This window comes from Capra hircus, chromosome 8 (genome assembly GCF_001704415.2).
Source record: "Capra hircus breed San Clemente chromosome 8, ASM170441v1, whole genome shotgun sequence".
In the NCBI taxonomy this organism is placed as follows: domain Eukaryota; kingdom Metazoa; phylum Chordata; class Mammalia; order Artiodactyla; family Bovidae; genus Capra; species Capra hircus.
The window spans coordinates 64485583-64509465 of record NC_030815.1 but is presented as its reverse complement, the minus strand read 5'-3'; the positions used below and the strand labels follow the sequence as shown (position 1 = coordinate 64509465).

General features: G+C 39.1%; 1 long non-coding RNA gene across 1 annotated transcript in view; it reads left to right on the top strand.

Moving 5' to 3' along the window:
* Positions 1–23883, top strand: part of LOC106502417 — a 602578-nt gene that overhangs the window by 13993 nt on the left and 564702 nt on the right. The window contains exon 2 of the long non-coding RNA XR_001918456.1: positions 3131–3246. This is a non-coding gene — a long non-coding RNA (uncharacterized LOC106502417). The remainder of the gene's footprint in view (positions 1–3130; positions 3247–23883) is intronic.

Sequence of the window (23883 nt, the reverse complement as noted above, 5' to 3'; positions counted from 1 at the left end):
TGTAGATTACAGCCCGAAATAAAAAGAAAGGGCCACACAGTATGAAGGGGAAATAAAGGTCAGGATGTTGATCTTGAGGCTTATTTCTAGTTCAACCAGAAATTCTGGTAAGCCAAATTAAGGGAAAGAGAAACCAATAGAAGAAACACCCCCCTCTAGTGGCGAGGAGCCAGGTTCTACACTTGTTTCCTAAGATGTGTGATTGGGGAATGGATGGCTTCTTAGGATGTCTTTAGTTTCTTAAGAAGTACCTTCAAGGGATCCAGAGTTGAAGTTCTTAACGAAGATCATTACTTCAAGTTTTCCTGATCAGGTGGATTGATACATAAATAGTATGTTGGCAGTCTCACGTGGGATCAATTGTCTGAAAACAACGTAGAGGCTCCTGTTGTTGGAAGAGATTCACAATTTTTATGTACTTTTATGTAGGTCATTTAGAGAATTAAGAGACCACTGTTACTAAATTTCTTATTGATCTGAGATGATACAGTAGGAACCTCTATAATACCCATGTGTAGGCAGATAAAGCCTATGATGGTATAGAGTAGTATTCATCTGTAGTTATACAAAATAATGATTGTGGATTTCCTAAGGGTAACTTTTGATTTGAAATATTGAGTGGTCATTGGGAGAGCCAGGTGTTTAATTTATATCTCAGAAGTGATTTAATTTTTGCTTATAGAAAGGTGGTGAATTTAAATATATTAAAATAACTTACTGCCCATAATTCAGTGGCTTAGTAAGGACACCTAATGCATTCTTGAAGGACATCTCATCTTAAGGATGTGTTACCGATGATAATAGTTGCATTGATTATTATTGCATCTACAAATTTCAAGAGCCCATTCAGATTTTTACTGTTTTGAACTTCTGTTTGGGTGTAATTCTTTTAAGTTAACTCTGAAGAGGAAAAATTTCAAAAAGTGAAATGTTTATAGTATTCTGTGTTAGACCTGAGGAAAATTTGAATATCATTCAACTGTGATACAGAGAAGAATGATTATGGCACAAGACAATAAAGACTGCATCATCAGAGTGCCATTTCTTAATGTCAAACTTTGTGCTCTGAAGGAAAGAAATTTGAAGCTTGCAGTAGAACTAGCTGCTCAATAGTTTAGAATATGTTTGATGATATTTCTTGTGAAGTAAAAATGGAAGAATTATCTAGAAAATGTAAACTCGTACATGGATAAAGTGAGATTATAGGGTTATGAAACTTTAGTGTACAATGGATAGAATTAATATTCTTAGTTTATGATTATACTTCATAAATATACTTGATTTCAGGAAAGAAGAACTAGGTCTGGCAGTAGATCAGGATCCACCTATTGGGGAAAACCAAAAAATAGGAGGAAGAAGTTATTAATGGTTCATTCTTAGCCAGAAGAATTCAGTATGGAATAATTAAGGTCAGCTAGAGGAAGAATTATGATTATGTTAAGTGAGTTCACAGATATCTTTGAAGGCAAATCAGTTAGAACTGATTTGTTAATGTATATGGGGCAATAAACCAATTAGATGGTCTCTTTTCTAAATTAGTATGACAGTAGTAGAAGATATTTGGAGGGAAGAGAAATGGCTAATAAGGCTAGTGGTAATTAGACCTTCTTCATTAAATCCTAGCATTAAAGAAGTTCTCTGTACTTTGGTAATAGCTTAATTCTATAAATAAAATTTAATATTAAAAATTGATACAAGGTTGGCATTGCTAAAGTTAGGCAGCACTGATTTGTGTAAAGGGTTGCAGTAAGTGGGCTTGAATAAAGAACCCAAACTTCAAACCTCATTTGAAATCCCAGATAAAGTTTAAGAATAATAATTCATATTTGTAAAGGATTTTATAGTATTCTTAATATTTTCACATGTATGATCTCATTGATTCTGTATGATCAGAACATGTATGATCAGAATTCTGGGGGATAGTAGCACAGGTTTGATTATCCCATTTTTACAAATGAGGTCATGGAGGCTCACAGAGGCTAACCTACTTACTAAAGAGCCAATAGGGGCTAAATGACAAGAGTGGGACTTAAGATGTACACCTTTTTCAGGGACCACCAGTTCAACCCACTGTGTTCAGTGTATGGCGTTTAATTCTATATGTTCCTTTTGGATTGAAGAAATAATCTTGTCTGAACATGGGCAAATGGGCTAGGGAATTTTTAGCTAGTATGTATAGAGGCACATTTAAAATATATATGTTTTGGTGCTAAATGCTTAGTTACTAGAATTGAACTAATTAACCCAAGAATTCCACCAAATGATTACACTAGAGTTGCATTTGCAGAACTATGAAAAAGGAACTAAATTAAAGTAACATCTGACTATTCATGATTAATAAGAATTCAGCTTTTTTGTTTCATGTTCAGTTGGGCTAAAAGGTGTGTGTGTGTATGTGTATGTGTGAATGAATGTAAGAGATATTCTTTGGTAGTGGGATAGATTTCTTACATCACATGGGTCATTTGGGTCGTATAAATCAAGGTCCGTGTATGTAGATTCTTTAAGGAAAGGGACTTGGTGTGTCTTGTTCACAATTAGATCCCCACTGTTGTTACTGATACATAAATGTGCTCAAATAATTTGCTAAATGAATGAAATAACTTTTTATGACACCCAAATCAGGTAGCCCCAAGTCCCATATTGTTTCACTTTGGAGATCCCTGAATAACAGTAAGATTGTAGGAGAGTCTTCACTGACTGCAAGAGATTCCATTGTGAGTCCATTTACTTTTGATGGAGCCTATGGCCTTTTCTTCTCTGTTAATCTTTATTCTGGGCCAAAAAACTTGTCAGTGCCTTGTTCACATTAAAGAATAATCAGTGGGATTGCTTCCACCTATCAGTTCATGTCTTACTTGCATGGAGCTCAGGTACCACTGGAGGCATTCTGGTGGGCTAATCCAGCCAGCTCTTCAGGTCATATGTGCTACACATTAAGCTCTGGGGAGAGGACAGGCTTTTGTCCTCTCAATAGTGTGCAGAGTTCAGACTCTGATATAGCTTTTAATGTTAACAGGTAGAAGTTGGGTGACTCAAATGACGTGCCAGACTTCCCATGTGTTTTTGAAAATTCTGTTTCCAGCCAGTCTTTTAGAAGCTAAGAACTATCATCATCCCTGTTTTACAGAAGCACAAAGAAGTTAAGTACTTGACCAAGTCACATCAAGGTATGAGCCCAGGTAGTCTTGCTTCAGAGCCTACGTTCTTATCCATGCCCATTGCCAGCCGCATGCTCGTTCATTTGTAAGTAACCTGTTCTTTCTTTCTGAAAGCTTATATATTTTTTTCTTATTCTTAAACTTCAGAAATTTCATGAGGATATGTCTAAATGTACACCTTTTTTCATTTATCCTGCTGGCACTCAGTGAGTGCTTCTGATCTAACAGCTCTAGTTTTCTCCAGAGGGTAGTTCTCTTGTATTGTGTTTTCATTATTGCTTTCTCCAGTATGGTCTTTGGTCTGCCTCTGGAACTTCTTTTATTTACAATTAGGCTTTCTAGAATGGCCCTCTGGTTCTTTTTTTTTTTCATTCAGGAATTCCATTTCTTTTTATTTTTCCCCTGGACAGTGTGTTAAACTATCACTTGCTTTTCCAGATAACAAATTTGTTCTTCAGAAAGGTCTCTTCTACTTTTTACTTCCTCAATTAAAATTTAAGTCATGTTTGAAGAATTTCCCAGTGTCATATTTTGTTCTGTTTATGTTTTGCATTCAGTATCATATAAAAATACTGTAACCACACAAACCTGATTTATTTTAGAAATGTGAAGCTATTGCAATGTGAGTAAATAGTAACGTAATTTATCACGTTGGTAAATCAAAGGAGAAAACCATAAGGTCATTTCCACAGACATTTAAAGGTATTTGATAATCAGTGCTCATTCTTGATTTTAAAAAGAGAAACAAAAAATAGCTCTAAGTAATCCAGGAAATGAAGAATACTTTCTCAATAACCGTTGTCATACTTAACATTGAAATACTTATGCAACATTTCCCAAATGTATCCCTCTGAAATGTGGATCTAGTGTTTTATATAAAAAAGAGTATCTTGGTGTACTGCTTAACCTAAAGCAAGTTACTATAACAAACACTAACATTTTAGCAACTTAATACAATAGAAATTTATTTCTCCCTCATGCAATAGTCAGTGTGGATGTTTCTGATTGCTAGACAGTTGTTCTCTCTCAAGTGATTCAGAAACTCAGGTTCCTTGCATCATGTGGCTCTCCCTTTCCCTCCAGTCTTGAAATCTGTTTCCAGCTGGTAGAAAAACAAAGAAAGGGTAGAAAATATGCACCGTCTTCTCAGTTTCTTCGGCCTGAATATGACACATATGTCTGTTCATATCCCTTATTCTGTTGACCTGACAAATGACCTCACCTGTCTGTAAGGGGTGTGTGTGTGTGTGTGTGTGTGTGTGTGTGTGTGGTAGAAGAGGAGAATGGAAAATAGTATCTTGCTGGGCAGCCACAGGTAGGGAAATAAGTAGGTGTTCTCATTTGTAGTTGGCAGGACTAGAAATTAGGACCATCTGAATGGAGAATACTGTGGTAATGTCTATGAAACTAAAAACTGTACATATCCTTTGACCTTAAAACTCCACTTCTGCAGATATAGTCACAAATGTGTGCATTTTTGCATTTTAAGGATATATGTAGCATTACTGTTGGAGAAGGAAATGGCAACCCACTCCAGTGTTCTTGCCTGGAGAATCCCAGGGACCGGGAAGCCTGGTGGGCTGCTGTCTCTGGGGTCGCAGAGTCGGACACGACTGAAGCAACTTAGCAGCAGCAACAGCAGCATTACTGTACTAGCAAGAGGTTGGAAATATTCTGAATGTCCATCAAAGTGTACTGGATGAATAAGGTATTGTATATAAGTACAATGGAACACACTGCAGCCACTAGGAGGAACAAGGCAATGATATGTGTACTGCCTGGGGATAGAAGCAAGGTACAAAACTGTGTGCACTACTACCATTTATTTAAAAAGAGAAATATACACACACATGCTCATATAGCCATAGACTACTCGTGGAACGATCACAAGAAACTGGTCAAAGTGGTTGCTTCTGTTTAAAAGTGTAAGGTAATGGAGGGTAGAAGGGAGAAGGCTTTTGCTGTGTACTCTTTTTGTGATATGCTCCTCTTAAAGTAAAAACGTCAGTTGTAGAGGTATAGTAAATAATGTGGAAAGATGGTTGTTAATATATTGTTGCCTGAAAAGCTGCTTACTGAAAAGAATGTAAAATGTTATTATTTTTATACATAAATAAAATTTAAATGGCATATACCAAAATGTAGTGATTTGTAGTTTTTTGCTTATCTGTATTTTTTCATAATGAACATATATCACCTTTGTAATTAAAAAAAATTATAAAACTAAAATAAACACAATGAAAACTTTTCCTAGGAGTCCCAGTTAACCCTGCCATGAAATATTCCTCCATTTTTCCTGTTAAGATTAATGAGTACTTCTTTTTTGCTTTCATGCTACATTTTTCATACATTTATCACAGCCTGAATTGCATTATCATGTACACATTTGGCTCACCTTTTCTGTGTATTCTTTAAGGGTCTGGATCATACCAAATTCATCCAGATATCCCTGTCAATGCAAAGAAGAGTGTCTTTCCCCTAAAAGGTGTGCATTCAGTATCGAGTTGGCGTGTAAAGCAGGGGACACAATCAGTACAGTGGTTGTAAATTTTGTTCTTGCATGATGTAGCCTGTATTAAACACTCTATCATTCACTGACTCTTTAGTAATGCCAGTGGCTTACTGGGTGGAGTGCAAAGTACGTAAGGCAAAAGGTTTTCTTTCTAAAATGATAGCGATTGCCTTCAGTGATTGCTGTCTCTGCATCATAAATCGGTGTGAGTTTGTTACGGAAATTTATGTAGTTAAAAAAGGACTAAGTTTAATAAATGTAAGAACAGTCAAACTGCTGAAGACATGGGCCCTGCTCTGATACAGGTGAGACTCTCCTATCTGCTTGGTATTTTAATTTTAGAGCAGTTTCATCTTACTTTTCATACTATTTTACTTTCCCCATTTCTGTCCTTTTGCTACAATCCCTCTTTGTATGCATTGCTGTATTTTTGATGTGGTCATTATGGGTTGGTTATGAGTGAATGAAAAGAAATGCAAATCGAAGAATTGGGAGAGGATAACATTACTTGGGCAGCAGTAACTTTTTTTTTTAATAGAAAGTTGTTTGAAAATAGATTTGATGATCTTGATTCTTTGCAGTTCCCAGTTTTATTGTTTCAGTGACCTTATCCTCCTTGTTTCCTATGTTCTAGTCATAGAAGTTTACTTATTATACTCCGAAGTTTTCTTCTAGAGCCTTTCCTCAAACCTTTTCTTCTTGGGAGGTCCACTTGTGTGTGTTCACCGATCCAAGCATTCAGTTCAGTTCAGTCGCTCAGTTGTGTCCGAATCTTTGCGACCCCATGAATCGCAGCACACCAGGCTTCCCTGTCCATCACCAACTCCTGGAGTTCACTCATACTCGTGTCTGTCGAGTTGGTGATGCCATCCAGCCATGTCATCCTCTGTCGTCCCTTTCTCCTCCTGCCCCCAACCCCTCCCAGCATCAGAGTCTTTTCCAATGAGTCAGCTCTTCACACGAGGTGGCCAAAGTATTGGAGTTTCAGCTTTAGCATCAGTCCTTCCAGTGAACACCCAGGACTGATCTTTAGAATGGACTGGTTGGATCTCCTTGCAGTCCAAGGAACTCTCAAGAGTCTTCTCCAACACCACAGTTCAAAAGCATCAATTCTTTGGCGCTCAGCTTCACAGTCCATCTCTCACCTCCATACATGACCACTGGAAAAACCATAGCCTTGACTAGACGGACCTTTGTTGGCAAAGTAATGTCTCTGCTTTTTAATATGCTGTCTAGGTTGGTCACAACTTTCCTTTCAAGGAGTAAGTGTCTTTTAATTTCATGGCTGCAGTCACCATCTGCAGTGATTTTGGAGCCCCCCCAAAAAAGTCTGACACTGTTTTTGCACTGTTTCCCCATCTATTTGCCATGAAGTGATGGGACCAGATGTCATGATCTTCGTTTTCTGAATGTTGAGCTTTAAGCCAACTTTTTCACTCCCCTCTTTCACTTTCATCAAGAGGCTCTTTAGCTCCTCTTCACTTTCTGCCATCAGGGTGGTGTCATCTGCATATCTGAGGTTATTGGTATTTCTCCCGGCAGTCTTGTTTGCAGCTTGTGCTTCTTCCAGCCCAGCGTTTCTCATGATGTACACTGCATATAAGTTACATAAGCAGGGTGACAGTATACAGCCTTGATGTACTCCTTTTCCTATTTGGAACCAGTCTGTTGTTCCATGTCCAGTTCTAACTGTTGGCTTCCTGACCTGCTTTTAGGTTTCTCAAGGGGCAGGTCAGGTGGTCTGGTCTTCCCATCTCTTTCAGAATTTTCCACAGTTTATTGTGATCCACACAGTCAAAGGCTTTGGCATAGTCAATAAAGCAGAAATAGGTGTTTTTCTGGAACTCTCTTGCTTTTTTGATGATCCAGCGGATGTTTGCAATCTGATCTCTGGTTCCTCTGCCTTTTCTAAAACCAGCTTGAACATCTGGAAGGTCACAGTTCACGTGTTGCTGAAGCCTGGCTTGGAGAATTTTGAGTATTACCTTCCCATAAAGAGCCAAGTCAGATGCTGCCTCTTCAGAGAAGTTGTTTCAGACCCTCCAAGTCAGTCTTTACTCATCCTGCCAGTAAATTGCTATAACTCCATTAGAACACTAATTAGAATTAATGTGTTAATTCTGTGTACATTCATTTAATGTCTGCTGTGCATATGTTGTTCTGGGAGCTAGGATGGGAGACTACTGCAGCAGACTGTCCTCAGACTTACAGCGTGGTGGAGGAGGCAGATAACAGAGGACTCTGAGTATAGCATAAGAAGAACAACCAGTGTGTGCAGAATTCTGTGGGAGCCCAGACAGGGAGCATCTCACCTAGCAGGGGACAGATTTGAGTTGAACAGCATATTGTAGGTCATGGAGATAACGAAATGTCTTGCACCTCTGAAGAATGAGAAGTAACTCGGTTAGGCTGGAGTGTGGAAGGGGGAAGTGGTAGGAGATGAGACTGGAGAGGCAGGAAGGAATGGAATCCTGATGGGTCTTTTGTGCCTCTGTTATGGGGCTTTGTGTGGGGATTTGCTAGACGTTGCTCCTTTTTTATTTAAAGGATTGATTTATCTGAAATAGTAATAAAATTAAACACTTTTTGCACTCCATGAAGTCTGCGTGCATTATCTTAACCTAATCTTTACAACTGTCTAAGGTAGGTACAGTGGCTTAGAGTGTTTAAGTGAGGCCACTGTACACTAGTAGTTAAAATGGCTTAGGTTTGAATTTCAGCTCCTTAGTTTACTAGTTTTGGACCTGGAAGTTACACATTTGCCTCAGTGTCTTCATCTGATAACTATAATAATGATACCTTACCTCTACCTCATGGGGCTTCCCACGTGGCTGAGTGGTAAAGAATCTGCCAGCAATGCAGGAGATGTGGGTTGAAGGAGGAGGAAATGGCAACCTACTCCAGTATTCTTGCTTGAAAAGTCCTATGGACAGAGGAGCCTGGTAGGCTACAGTCCCTGGGGCTACATGACATGGTGACTAAGCATGCATGCGTGCAGATACATGTAAAGTGCTTAGCTCTGTAGTTGCTAAGTGACTGCATACTCAATAACTGTGATTCTTGATTATTAAAAACCATACCTCAGGGACTTCCCTAATGGTCCAGTAGTTAAGACTCTGTGCTCCTAATGTAGGGGCCTGGGTTCAATCCCCAATCAGGGAATTAGATCCCACATGCCATAACTAAGACTTGGCACAGCCAAATAAATAAGATAAATTGAAAAAGCATTCTCCAAAGTCACATAAGCAGTTAGTGGTAAAGCCTAGGTTGAACAAAGCAATCTGATTTCAGAATCTTTATTGTAGCTGCTTTTGTGGTTACAGAGAGATGATTAAAGACAGGTTCTAAGCAGTGGAATCAATGAAGAATTTCAGTCAACATGGGAAATACCTTTTAGGGTAGAAAATTCTTAAGAGCACTTCACATTACCCCCACTTTAAGAACTCTTCTTTGCTACCCAGCCTGCATATAGGGACTTACGTGAGAAATACATCTCTATAGTTTAGGCTAATGACATGAATTCCACATTTATAATGCACATGAGTAATGAACCTGGGGAATACCTTACAAATATCTCCCTCCAGGAGTTGGTCTACTTGTGCTGACACCTGGGATACTGTGTCAAGTCCTGTTTTTGTTCATCTCCATACTCTCTATATTTTTCCAACTTTAGGACCCAAGTGGGAGTCTTATGTTGGAGGATGTTGTGCAAACCACATGCATAAAGAAAATAATTTACATTTTTCCTTTCTTAGCTTCTGGAACATCAGTGATTCCATCCTCCCACTTCCATTGGGCAGAAATTGAGGTATTCTCCTTATGCTTCCTCATTTTCTCCAAAACCCACCACACATACATAAACTCTCTCCCCCAAAAGAGAGAGGGATCCAGCATAGCTACTTTTTTCTGATTCAAGGATCCAGGAATATACAAAGTCTTTGGTAATAAAGGAGCACACCAGCACTCTACCTTCTCCATTCCTACTCTTTCCACTCACAACTGTCTTGTCACTTTCTTTTCTCTTTTTCTTTGCTCACTGTTGTATCCCTCTGTCTCTTGCACAGTGTCTGGCATGTAGTAGGCATTCAGTAAACAGGTTTTGAAAGATGCATTGCATCTTCAATATCTTAATGATAATTACAGAAAAATATGCAAAAATATTGCCTTGCTTTAAATTGTTTTATGAGAGTGGATTGTACTTAGCAAGCAGGCTCCATTTTCACTGCCACATTGGAGCTCCCACAACTTCTAGTTTTATTCAGTTATCCTGAATATAGCTGTGGTGGTAAAGGAGCTGAATGAATGCCCCACAAATCTGGGGAGAAGATCTCCAGATTGAAGGCAGGTCCATCTCATGGGATTGGTTATTTTTCCAGGGTCTTTGGAATTTCATGACTTCACAATGGAAAAGTTTCCACAGATTTGAGTTTCATGAAGGAAATAAATAGATCATAGAAGATGCATACCGTTAGAAAGGGCTAGGAGCAAATAATCTGAGCAAAGTAGAAGATATTCAGAAGGCCCAAGTTCATTATTTTAACTTATTTTTTAGGCTTGAAGCCTCCTTGTAATTCACTGGCTTCTACAGACTTCCAACCCAGAGAGCAGCAGATCTAATTCTCTTAGTTTCCAGTTTTTGAACCTTTTGCATACATCATCAGTTATATTTGAAATTGTAATCTTCTCTCATTATTTTCTTTCAACTTCAACCCTCTCATATAACTTCTCCCACCAACTCTGATAACCTTTTTAAAATTTTTAATTAGTTCAAATTGGTTGACATCACTTGTTTATCAAGGTGCCAAAACCTGCAAAATTATAGCTATGGATATCTGGGGCCTCAGTCCAGAATAGATAACCTTCATAATTCTGGTACCTATAAGAACTCAAATTTATGTAGACAGTGTTGCTGATGCAACTCTCATTTACCTGGGTTCCTAGGAAAACCTTTAGAAACATGAAAGAATCTTAAACTTTAGGACTTTATGCTTGCCTGAAAGTCCATACTCATGTTAATCTTAGGGCCATGACGATGTACCAGTAGACTGTCCAGACATGTTCAAAGCAGTGAACCTGGGCCTTCAGGACTTTGATTGGTCCTGATTACAAATGATGTACTGCAGTATGCAGAAACAACCTGTGTCCAAAGATGAAGAACTTATGTCATTATTAGAGCTCACATATTGTGTGTGTCTGTCTACCACTTGAACGTTGTCTCCAAGACTTCAAGAGAAAGTGATACCCAGGCTTGAAATTGGTGTCCTTCATACATAAATCTTGTTCACAGCCTGCTCTGTTTCCAAACTTCCAGAAGAAATTAGAAAAAGAGGACCAATTAAACCCAAAAGAAGTCAATAAAGCACATAAATCAGAAATAGAAAAATAAAAGGAGACAATTAATGGAGAAAATTAACAAAGCCAAAAGATTGTCCTTTGAAAGTAAAATAAAATTGAGGAGCTCTTACCATCACTGATAAGGAGAGAAAACATAAATTACCATAATTATGAACGAAAGGAATAAATCATACTGACATTAAAAGATTAATAAATATTATGGAAACTTTATGCCAATAAATTCAAGAAATGAGATGTTTTCAAATTCCTTTAAAACACAACTTACTAAAGCTAATACAGGATGGAATAGAAAATCTGAATAGCCCTATATTTAAAATTTTGAATTTGTGATAAAAAACTCCTGTGAAGAAAGCTACAAGTCCAGATGGTCTCTCTGGTGAATACTATCAAACAGTAAGCAGTAATATGAATGTTAAACAAATCAGAGAATAGAGAAAGAGGGAACATTTCCTAACTCATTTTATGAGGCGAGCATTAGCCAGATACCAAAACCTGAGAAAAATACCTCAAAAGAAGAAAATTGCTGATCAGTATTCCTGAGATCATAGACACTGCAGTAGACAATGTTTGTGTCCCTCCAAAATTCATATGTTGAAGTCCTAACCCTTAATATGATGAAGAGGTCAGCAGTCTGTAACCTGGAAGAGGGCACACACTGAATCTGCTGGTGTCTTGATCTTGGACTTCACAGGTTTCAGAACTGTGAGAAATAAATGTTGCTTAAAGTCACCAGTATATGGTATTCTTTTATAACAGCTGTGACTAAGAAATAAAAATCCTTAAAGGAATATCATTAGGTGGAATCCAGGACGGTATGAAAAGGTTAATGTATCATGGTCAAGTGGGGTTTAGTCTCAGGAAACAAAAATGCTTAACCCCAAAATTATATCACCTTTTAACATAACAAGGAAGACAACCCATATAACCCTTTCAATAAATACAGAAAGGATATTTCACAAGATTCAGTAATTTTAAATTCAGCAAATCAGGAATTGAATTTCTTTAACTCGATAGAGAGCATCTATAAAACTCCTGTAGCAGCATCACATTTAACACTGAAATATTGAAAGCCTTCCCCCATGATTGAGAATAAAGTATGGATGTCCTTCCTTACTGCTGCTTTTTATTGATAATACTTCACTGGAGCTGCTGGCCATTGCAATGAGGCAAGAAAGAGAAGTATAAGATACAAAGCCTGCAAAGGGCGTAATTCTGTATATAGAAAATCTTAAGGGATCTGCAAAACAACTACTGATACTTAAAAATGAATTTAGAAAGACCACAGAAAAAAGTCATTTGTATTTTTATAGATCAGTTGTAAGCAATTGGAAAATGCGATTAAGAATAAAATTCTTTATCGGATAACACCAAAAATCAAAATACTTAAGTAGATCATCAACACAAATGTAAAATCAAAAACTATAAAGTTTCTAGAAGAAAACACATGCTTGGGTTAGACAAAGATTTCCTGGAGAGAACATAAATAGCGTTAAACAGAAAAGAAGAAATAGATCTGTTGGAACTCAAAACTTTTGCTCATTAAAAGTTACCACAATAAAAAGTGAAGAGGGAAGACACAGACTAGGAGAAAATGTTTATAATAAACATATCTCCTGCAAATCAATAGACAAGTGATCTAATATAAAATGGGTAAAGGACTTGAGCAGGTAGTTCACAAAGGAATGTGTACAAATAGCTAATAAGCACATTAAATTGCTTACTACCATTAATCTGAGAAAATGCGAATTAAAATTACAGTGAGATACTGTTTTATATTCATTATAATGGCTAACTTTAAAAAGATAGACAACTACAACTGTTGGTTAGAATGTGGGAAAATTGCTGATAGAGAACAAAGTCACAATCATTTTGGGAAAAGATTGACAGTTCTTGAAAAATTAATCATATATCTGTGCTGTGGCTCAGAAATTCCACTTCTAGGTATTTCTCCAGAAGAAATGAAAACGTATGCCCACAAAATGGCATGCAAAAGAATGTTCACGACAACTTTCTGCTAGTCCCAAGCTGGAAAGAACCTGAATATCCATCCAGGATAAATTATGGTATAATTCAGATAAAAGAATACTGCTCAGCAAGTAAAAAGAATGGACTACTGATACATCCAGCAATAAGAGCAAATCCCCCCGAAGATCATGTCGAGTGAAAGGAGCCAGACACAAAATAACATACTGAATTATTCTCTTTATATAAAGTTATAGAGGGGGAAATTTTATGGTGATAGAAATAAGAACAGTAGTTGCCTGGGAGGGTATATGGTAACTTTCTGGAGTGATAGAAATGCTCAATATCTTGACTGGTGTGGTAGTTACATGGATATACATTTATCAAGACTCATCAAGTTGTACACTTAAGGTTAGGCATTTCATTATATGTATATTTTACTGCTATGAAACCCAAATCAATAGTTAACTAACTATATGCCATTACAGCAGTGAGCAAAATAAAGAATATTTCTAACACCCCAGAGTGCTCCCCCATGTGCTTTTTCAGTCCATAGCCCCATCTGTATGTCCCATCACAGATAATTACTATTTTGAGCTAGTTTAGATTTGGTTTTGCTCTTTCTTAAATTTCTTATAAGTGGAATAACCAGTATTAGCTTTTGGGTCTAGATTGTTTTCTGAACATAATATTTTTGAGATTCACTGATATTGTATATATTAGTAAGTTTCCTTTAAATTCCTGGGTGATACTATATTTTATGACTATCCTACAATTTATTTTTTTGTGTTAGGCATTTGAGTTATTTACAGTTTTGCTGTAAAATAAAGTGGCTCTGAATAACCTTCCATGATTTTTTCGATGGTCCTGTTGTCCATTTTTCTTGGGTGTATACCTAGGAAAAGGATTACAGGATATGTGCATCATTAACTCTTCCAGATTTTTGCCGAATTTCTCTTCAGAGTGGTTGCATGGATTTGCATCTCAGTGAGCACTGCTTGAAAGCTGCCCGTTCTCTTTTCCTTCTACCACCATAAAGTAAAAAACAAGGCAGACTTTTTTAATGGGAAGACCAAAGCTAAGCCTGGAGGAATGTGACAAAACCAACTTGCGTGTGATCTGGTGTCCAATCCAGGAGAAACATACAGAAAGCAACAGCAGATCTTTGGGTCAATAACTGTGCTTGGTGTCTGTGTGTCTGAGTTAAAAGCCTGGGAGGAGTGTGGGAGACGTTGAGAGGTGTAGAAAACCAGTCTCAGGAAAGGGTCAAGAGGTCAGGCTCCCCCAGTGAACTGGTTAGGTCTGCAGCTCCTGAAGGAAACCAGAGGATCTTGGGTAGCATGGGTAGATTCCTGAACCAGCTGTGTGCTCAATGTTTGGATGATTCAGGTTTCATTTGAAGTTTACACCAGCATCAAGATTGCTGTTCCTTTGCCTTTCTGGGCACAGAGGGTAGGGAGCTCTTCATGTGCCACTCAATCTAGGCTGACCTCAACCTGTAAGTAGAAGTACTTACAGGCAGATGAGGCAGAGCTAATCTGCCTCAGACAAGGATGCCAGTACCCCAAATCCAGTGTCTGATTAAACCTAATCCTGTAGTGTAGTCTGTGTATCAGTTTTCTAATTAGGAAGCGATCCGAGTGCATGGGGGAAGTTGGGTCTATAAATGTGTGAGCCAGGTAGGTGCTGCTTGCCAAGACAAGTGGGACCATCTGAACTAAGTAGCTGCTACTGGGTACAGTGACAGAGGCCAAGTGTACAAGTATAACCCCCGACCCCTGCATCCCCTGGCAAATAGGTTACTCACCTTGGCATGTTTCATGGTCAGAAATTTGTTATTGATGACCCAGATGACAGAGTTCAGCAGCTTATCCTGACTGAGCTTCGAACATACATCTTAAATCCTTTTGCTTCTTTCCGTTTTTATTGCCTTCATTTTAGTTGAAGCCACCAAGATATATACGTCTTTGTTATAGTCCAACAGCCTCTTTCCTGGTCTCCTATCAAATTCTGCCCCACTGATAGTCATTCCATGTAGCATTACTCTTCTGATCATGTTATTCCCTTTATTAAAATCATGTCGAAACTTCAGGAGCATGTGTTTGAAGGTAGGTAATGTGAATACTAGAAAATGTGCCAGTTTGGGAGGTAGAGGACTCAGGTTCTAATCTTGACACAACTGCTAATTAGCTGTGTGACTTAGCAGTCCTCTCCCTATCCTAGGTCTCAGTTTTTTTCATCTGTAAATTAAAAGATTGGCGCAAACTAGGAAGTTTCTATGGGCCATTGTTAAGTCTAACAACCTGTGATACTTTGTGGGACTGATTCAGAGGATTTTTCTTGAGTTCTTGCTTGGGGTGGAGAAAAGTAAGACTTTGGGGTGGTATTTCAGTCAGCTTTCCTATTTTTCTTCTCAGAGATGACTGGCATCTTTGAAGTTGTTGGACAGTTCCCTTTACACTGAGTATAAATCATTTGAAAATGTTTCAAGAGAATTTTCTCATTTCAGCAGGTATGCCTAGTGAACTGAGAGTTCCCTGTTGTTTCACTTTGCTGATGTAGGCCCTTGTCAAGTTCTCTGTGCTTCACTGCATATGTTGTCTTAGAGGTTATGTAGATTCTTAGAAGTCATCCAGCCCAGGCCTGTTGCTAGGTGAGTCCTTAAGTCCCATGAGGTGCTGCTGACATTTTGTAGGATTCTGACTGAGTGGTGGACACAGACATATCCATTTGTCTAGTTATGTTTTTAAAATATAAATTTCATGACAGAGAACTATAAACACACATTGCACAAATGTCAGTTTCCTGGTTTTGGTATTAAACTGTAATTATGTAAGATACAGCCCCTAGGGGAAACTGGGTGATGGGTTCAGTGTACTTCTCTGTTCCATCTGTGTAACATCCTATGAATATTTAATTATTTCAAAATTAAAAAATAAGTCTTTATGAGGTGGTTAATAGGACTCTGTAGGACTAATTTCCTTATATAATGTCTTCCATAATTGTCTGAGTTGGTTTTTTTTTTCCCTAAAGCAAAATGCAGATTTCCTAACGGAAAATGTAAATGTAGATTACCTGACAGTGCAATGATTTTCATAATTTTGACCACAAAGTCTATCTCCAAGGAATCTTCACTTGAAGGCTCAACCCACACACTCAGTGCCTTGTGTGTTTATGTTGTGTTTGGTCAGCACCAAGGCCATGCTTAGTAATAACACTGTGTGTGCTGCTCTCCCTGGGTTCTTGGATTCCATGCCAGGTCCTTATCTTCTCCATCTAGGCTCAGCCCTCTGTAGCTGTGAGGATGGAGTGTTGTAGAGTACAATGCTGTAGCCAGCATGGGGTCAGTGTCCCTCCCAGGTCTCTGAGGAAAGGATCTCCAAATGACCACTGGGCACATCTCACCCTACATGCTCCAGTAATCATTTGGGGACTCAGTCAATTTAGACTCCATTTTTCTCTATATCAGCTGAGGGGTGTCAAGGGATGAGAAGAAGGTGCTGAAGGAAAGAGGAAAGATTAATGATCCCTCAAAGATGTTCATGTCCTTTACCCCAGAGCCCATGAATATGTTAGGTTATGTGGCAAAGGGGAATTAAAGTTGTAGATGGAATTCAGGTTACTAATCAGCTGACCTTGAAAAGGAAGGGTTATCCTGTGCTATTCTGATTGGCCCAGTGCAGTCGCAGTTGTCCTTAAAAGTGGAGGAGGTGGGAAGAAGAGGGGAGTCAGGGAAAGAGAAACGATGATGGAAGCAGGATCAGAGGTACTATGTTGCTGACTTTGAAGATGGAGGAGGAATCCATGAGTTGGTGAATGTGGGAGACTTCTAGAAGATGGAAAGAGCCAGTAGACAAATTCTCTCCAAAACTTTCAGAAGAGAATGCACCTTGAATTCAATCCAGTGAGACCCATGTCAGAATGCCTGACCCATACTACTCTACCATAATAGATCTGTGTTGTTTTAAATCATTGATTTTGCAATAATCTGTTATATCACAACAGAATATCAATACAATAGAAAATGAATATGCTCTTTCAGGATACAAGGTCTCAGAGTAAGAATTGATTGAAGGATGCCTGGGCTTAGGAATTAGAAAAGAGAGTCCTGGGACTTGGTGGAGTGAAATCTGGGACAGGAGGCAGTCATTGGAAAAGACAAGTAGACCAAGGTTTAGGGCCATGGTCATAGGGAAAGGACAGTGCTACCAAGAGGGGCTGAGTTGAGAATCGGAAGAAGAGGTTCAGCTCAAGCAGTCACAGAAGCAGTTTTGGAGACTTGGAATACATGGGTCGTAGCATAGAGGTGAGACTTGGTAGGGAAAGTGTTTGTGAGAACAATGGGTTTTTAGGCTGGGTAACAGAAAAAAGGAATGGAAAGAGCCCAGGGCTAGGAATCAGGGTACCTAGATTGTAGTATTTTGGTATCTGAGTTGTTTGACACAAATATCCTGGGCCTCAGTCTTCCCTTATGTAAGATGACGGACTGAGAGTCTCAGGGTTGCTTCCCAGATTCAAATAAAAATCACATGATTTGGTGAAGGACCTTAGTGAGCTCTCTAGGAGTGACCTAACTGTGGTTATGACATTTCAGCTTGTGTCACCAAGTCAGTGTCCCTAGACACAGCTCAATGCAGTGCACGTAAATGACAGTGGATTATGGTATCCCCCTTAGTGGAATAACTTTGCTCACTTCTGAGGGTTCATCATGTTACTTCAACATAGAAACGGTGACCTTGTCACACACAAGTCTCCTCATGATTGAAATATTTGTATTTACAGAGTTCTATGTACGCGATGCCTCTTACGGGGGATGTTCAAAGTCTTTGCAAATTGCCATCTCTTATTCCTTTTAGGGTCAGCAGGGAGTAGCCATTTTGGAGTTGATCAAATAGAGAATCACAGGGTATTGATCCCCAGATATGTCTTAATTCTTAAACATTAAGTATTCCAGAATCCTGAATTCAGTAAAAATGTCTTTGCATTCTGTTTGATTTTGTACACTTTTCAGTTTCTCACAAACCTTTTACTGACAGAGCGTCGTAGCATCTGCCAGTGATAGGGCAACCAGAGGGTTTGGCAGCTTGTGGGTGGGAGTTTCAGGGTTTGGGGACTTGGCGGCAGTTAGATTGGGCTGTTGGTGTGGGAGGATGGAACTGTGTATTGATGATGGTCTTGGCTTTTTCTAAATCACAATTGCATCATATGAGATAGCTGAATTTATGTTGAGCTTTACAAAAGCCTCCTGGGAAAAGGGCAAAACTGGTTTTAGTGCGTAAGAAATTTATTTATGGCAGTTATGGTACCAAACTGAGACTGGAGACTGCTGAGAATCTGGACCACTTTCTGGTAGAGGAAAAAAAAAAAACTATTTTACTTTTTAAAGTAGGAATCATATAGTGGAAGCACTTTGTAGTTACAGTGATTTTTGAAAGTCTTCTTATCCTTTCCATAGGGTGACAGGCTGGTTATTCTTGTCACATTAATTCAGATAAAGATGGCTTCTGGGAAGAAATATGGTGGGGGAGTAGGGTGGGAAGAGAGTGGAAATAAAATGGCCAGCTCCCAGGGAGGTAGCTTGAGGATGTCAAAGTACGGTTAGCCAGGTTTCTTATGACTCATCTGCATAGCAGAGCTGCATGACTGGTCCTGCTGGAAACACAGGGTCACAGCTTTCTGTAGTATTGAAATGACTCACAGAGAAGGGGGCTGAAGGTCCCATCTCAGGTTTATCTGATGTGTGAAAATGTGACTTATGTCTTTAATTTAACATGATTTTTTTTTTAACTTCTGGTGCCCTGATAGAATGCCATGGGAGGCAAATTGTGTTAAGTGATTCTTTTTTTTAAACAAGTTTGAAAAACTAGTGTTAGGTACTGGAGTCCCTCAGTCATCATGCATATTGTGTTCTCAAATGGTAAGGATCTGACAGTTTTTCTGGTACAGCATGAGGTAAGATGATCTATTCATCAACAATACAGGTGGGATATATAAAGCACTTTACCTGTTTTCATCAGTTCTTTCTACTAAACTCTGTAGAAATCTTTTTTACCCTTCCATGACACCTTAGTTAAGTATCAAAACATTATGATAATTTTTGATGCATAAGCTTAGTTCAGTACAGTTTAGAACTGTAGTATCATGTTCAATTTAAAACTTTTCCCCAACCATTGCTTAAGGGACCCAAAAAGTGGGCTGGAAGGGGGATTGGAGAAAGAGAGAGGTAGAGAAGGCAAAGGGCAGAGAGAGAGAGACAGAGCCAGAGACAGAGTTTCTTCTTTTTTTCTCCCTGTCGTGTGGACCATCTAGGATTAGGGCAAGTGGTTTTGGATAGAGGTAACAATAGTTCTGTATACTTGACCACCTGCCAGTTGTGGGAACGTGTGTATGCTCACTCTGATCCCTTTGATCTTAGCGCTTCTGGCAACTTCTGCTGATGTAATGTTCTCTACATGATGGTTTCTTGTTTAAGCCAGCCTGGTCCACTTTGTCAACTAGGACTTAGAGAGGTTAGCCCTCCTGTAGACCCTATTTCTGGTCCTCTCTCTGGTAGTGTGCTCAGTCACTCAATGTTTTTGATTCTTTGCAACCCCATGGACTGTAGCCCACCAGGGTCCTCTGTCCCTGGCACTCAAGAATACTGGAGCAGGTTGCCATTTCCTACTCCACAGCTCCCTGGTAGAGTGTCAGGTCATTTTTTCTGGTTAGTCCTTTTAGTCTCTTTGTCTCTCATCTGTTCTATAGTTCTTCTGTGGACCGATGGAAACCACTGAGCTTTTCTTCCACACATTCTGTCATGAACCTGGGGTGGAGGTGCCACACGTCCTTTCTTCCCAGGATTGCTGCTCCACTTCTCAGTGTGCTGTTACAGTGCTACTCCAGGAAGCCTTTTGCCTTCATAAATCTACGGTGAGAAGTGAGTGCAAGTCTGTGTTCAGTTACACACACCCGTCTTCAGGCGAGGTCCTCCCCAGAATTCTCTCACCAGGCTTCCCTCTGTTTTACTCATGGCAAAGTGAGATGCCAGCCACCTCCCCTTCTGCAAGATACTCTCCACTCTGCTTGGAGTTCTCTTGCAGCAGCACACGCCCCTCCTTCTGACAAACTTAGTATTGTAAGATAGGGAAAAGAGTTTCCTCACTGAGTACTGTCCTCTCTGCAAGGCTGGGAACTCTGATCGCTCCTCTCCTTGCACAGGCTTCTTACAGGAGCTGGGAAGAATGTGAGGGTTAGTGGATGGCTCTCAGTTGTAGTATGGGTTTTGTCCATTAGGAAGCCTCGAGGAAAGGTTTCTGCCCCTTTCAATACGGAGAGTCAGTGCCTGTAGATTTCATCTGTAGATGCGTGTCGGTTCTGGGCCACAGGAAAAGTTCCGCTCAGTATCCTGGCATACTAATACCTGGTTTTATGTAAATACAGGATTGTATTGTCCTGTTAATCAGTGCCTTTCAGTGTTATGTGATGGTATGATGGGGGTTTTGGTTTGTTTTTGTTTTTATATCTGTCAATTCATATTACTAGAAAAGTCATAGAAAATAATGGCTTCTAAAAAATTATATCAGGCTCTATTTACCTCAGTAGCGACTTGTTTCCCAGGAAGTGCTTGATTTCCCTGGCTAGCTGCCACAAATACAGTAGGACTTTGTATTTACGTTGTTTATTATAATAGGGATTTATTCTGTAGGTCAAATCACGGTCTTCACGATGTGTTCTACGTAATAAAAGGCCCAGGGAAGCAGTAGAGTGTGTGTTGGAGTCAAATCAACTTGGCTGGAATCAGCAGCTTTGTGAGGCTGGTGAGTCACTTAACATCTCCCTCACAGGCAAAATAAAAATACTACTACCCACCCACATAAGAGGTTATGAGGTCTCAGTTGAATTATGTATGTAAAGTATGTAAGGCACTTATGATTGCCTGGATTGTAGGAAGCATATAACGAAGTTAGCTACTTTCATTATCTTTATGGTATAGATAATGCCATATCATCTTTATATGATTCCACTGTAATTTGAATAAAAACATATCACCTTGTGCTGAGGGGGCTGAGAGTGGGAATTCTGCTAAATATAAGGAAGTTTAACATATATCATGTCAGTAGGAAGCAGAGTCAAGTTCAGAAGAATCAACAGCAGAGGTTAGGGACTTCGTGTAAAATATGGGGAGATACGACATCAGGGAATAAGGGCAAAGAGTGTGGAGAACTAAAGTTTAGGCGTAACACAGCAACAATACAGCTTGGTAGTTACAGATTTGAAAGATATAGTCCAGAACACATTTTAATGGAGGTGAGTGACCTGGCACTGTGGGTTGGAACAGACCAGCTTGGAGTATGAGAAAAGGTAATTCCCTGTGGCAGTTTTTCTGTTTGCCAGAGAAATCCCTTAACTATTTTCCCCTATGATCATAACATCAAGTCTCATTCGTCTGTTAATTTGTTTTCTACTAACTCTGGTAAGAGTGAAGTAGAATTGAGCATTAAAAAAATTATTACTAAGTGGATAGGGAAAAAACATCTCAAATTTCTACTTTTTGATCATAAATGGAGTTTAACATATAACCCCTTATATGTTAGTCTTCTGCATTTCTGCTTTTGTGAATTAAATATCCATGTCATTTATTATCTGTGTATTGAAATTTTAGGGTTTTTCTTATTAATCTATGTATGCTCTTGATATACTGACTCAGTCATATTTGCATATGTTTTAATTTTGCTATGAGTATTTTCTCCACTTGTATTTATCTTCTAATTTTTAAAAACTTAAAAAAAACTAAACTTTTTATTAAGGTAAATTTCAAATACATGTTAAAAAAACAGACTCTAACGACCCCCCTTATGTACCCATCTCCCAGCTTCAATACTTGTCAATTCTGCCATTTTTGTTTATCTGACTCCACCTACTTCCCATTTACTTCCACTCACTCCTCTCCACTTGAGGTTGTTGTTGTTGTTTGATAGTTTTAAATTTCTAGGTATAGTTTACACACACATGCATATACCTTATCTGTTCAATTTGCATGAATGAACAGACTTGAGTAAAACACTGATAGGGCTAAGAATCATACCCAGAGACTCTGGGGGAAAAGGGATAGCCCCCACTGCTTACACTCACAGACAGAACAGACAGAGCCATGCAGCCGTCTCGTATCCTAAGTCTCAGAGCCACTGAGCCAGTGCTGCATAAAGTCACACTGAACCCAAGGAAGCAGAAAATCAAGACTTGGATTTGTCTTGGCTGGGATAGGGCCTGCGTCAAGAAACAGGTTCTTAAGTAAACCGGATTTTGACTAGAGGCCTTGGACTCAGAAGAGGCCATCTTCTGCTCTTCCCTCACCTGGAGGTTCATTTCCTTCTTCTTTCACTGTCTCTGAAAAGAAGATCCGTTTGGGAGAATGTCAATATAGGGGTAGGGAAGGCCAGGCAAACACTCTGAGCATGCTACAGTGGGATCAGTTTGCACTTTTAGGTTATATGGAATCAGCAAAATGAAAAAGCAGCCAATGGAATGGAAGAAAATATTTGCAAACCATATATCTGATAAGGGGTTAATAACCCAGTATATAAGGAACTCTTTATAATTCAATAGCAAAAACCAAGTAACCTGATTAGAATATGGTTCTATTGCAGTGCTACATGATATATCCTTATTAATTATCTATTTTATATATGAAAGTAAAAGTGAAAGTGCAGGTCACATCTGACTCTTTGAGAACCCATGGACTATACAGTCCATGGAATTCTCCAGGCCAGAATACTGGAGTGGGTAGCCTTTCGCTTCTCCTGGGGCTCTTCCCTACCCAGGGATCAAACCCAGGTCTCCCACATTGCTGGTGGATTCTTTACCAGCTTAGCCACAAGGGAAGCCCAAGAATACTGGAGTGGGTAGCCTTTCCCTTCTCCTGCGGATCTTCCTGACCCAGGAATCAAACCGGGGTCTTCTGCATTGTAGAAGGATTGTTGGATTGTTGCATTGTTGGATTCTTTACCAACTGAGCTATCAGGAAAGCCCATTTTATATATAGTAGTGTGTATATGTCAATCCCAGTCTCCCAACTTATCCCCCTCCCCTTCTCCCTTGGTAATTGTAAGTTTGTGGGAAAGGTAATCCTTTGTAGGAAATGAGGAGAAATCCTTTGTAGGTGAGGAAAAAGCAGAAGGTGCCCTCTTTCAGAATCCAAGAACCTGTTTCTTGGCCCCTTCCCAAAGAAGACATATAAATGGCCCATACGTACATGAAAAGATGCTCAATATCACTAAGTATCTGGACAATACAAATAAAAACCACAATGAGATACCATCTTACACCTATTAGGATGTATTAAAATAATAAGGATAAGTATGTGTTAGGATAAGTTAAAAGATAGCAAGTGTTTACAAGAATGTAGGGGAAAGGAATCCTTTTTTAAGCTAATTTTTATTGGAGTATAGTTGATTTACAATGTTGTGTTAGTTTCTGCTGTACAGCAAAGTGAATCAATCCTGAATATTCACTGGAAGGACTGATGGTGAAGCTGAAGCTCTAATACTTTGGCTACCTTAATGTGAAGAGCCACCTCATTAGAAAAGACCCTGATATGCTGGGAAAGACTGAAGGCAAGGGGATGACAGAGGACGAGATGGTTGGATGGCATCACCGACTCAATGGACCTGAGTCTGAGCAAGATCCGAGAGATGGTGAAGGACAGGGAAGCCTGGCATGCTGCAGTTCATGGGGTCACAAAGAGTCGGACACAACTGAGCGACTGAACAACAACAACAAAGTGAATCAGTTATACATATATCCACTCTTTCTAGATTTTTCCCCATGTAGATCATTATAGAATATTGAGGTCCCGGTGCTATACAATAGATCTTTCTTAGTTATCTGTTTTATATATAGTAGTGTATATATGTC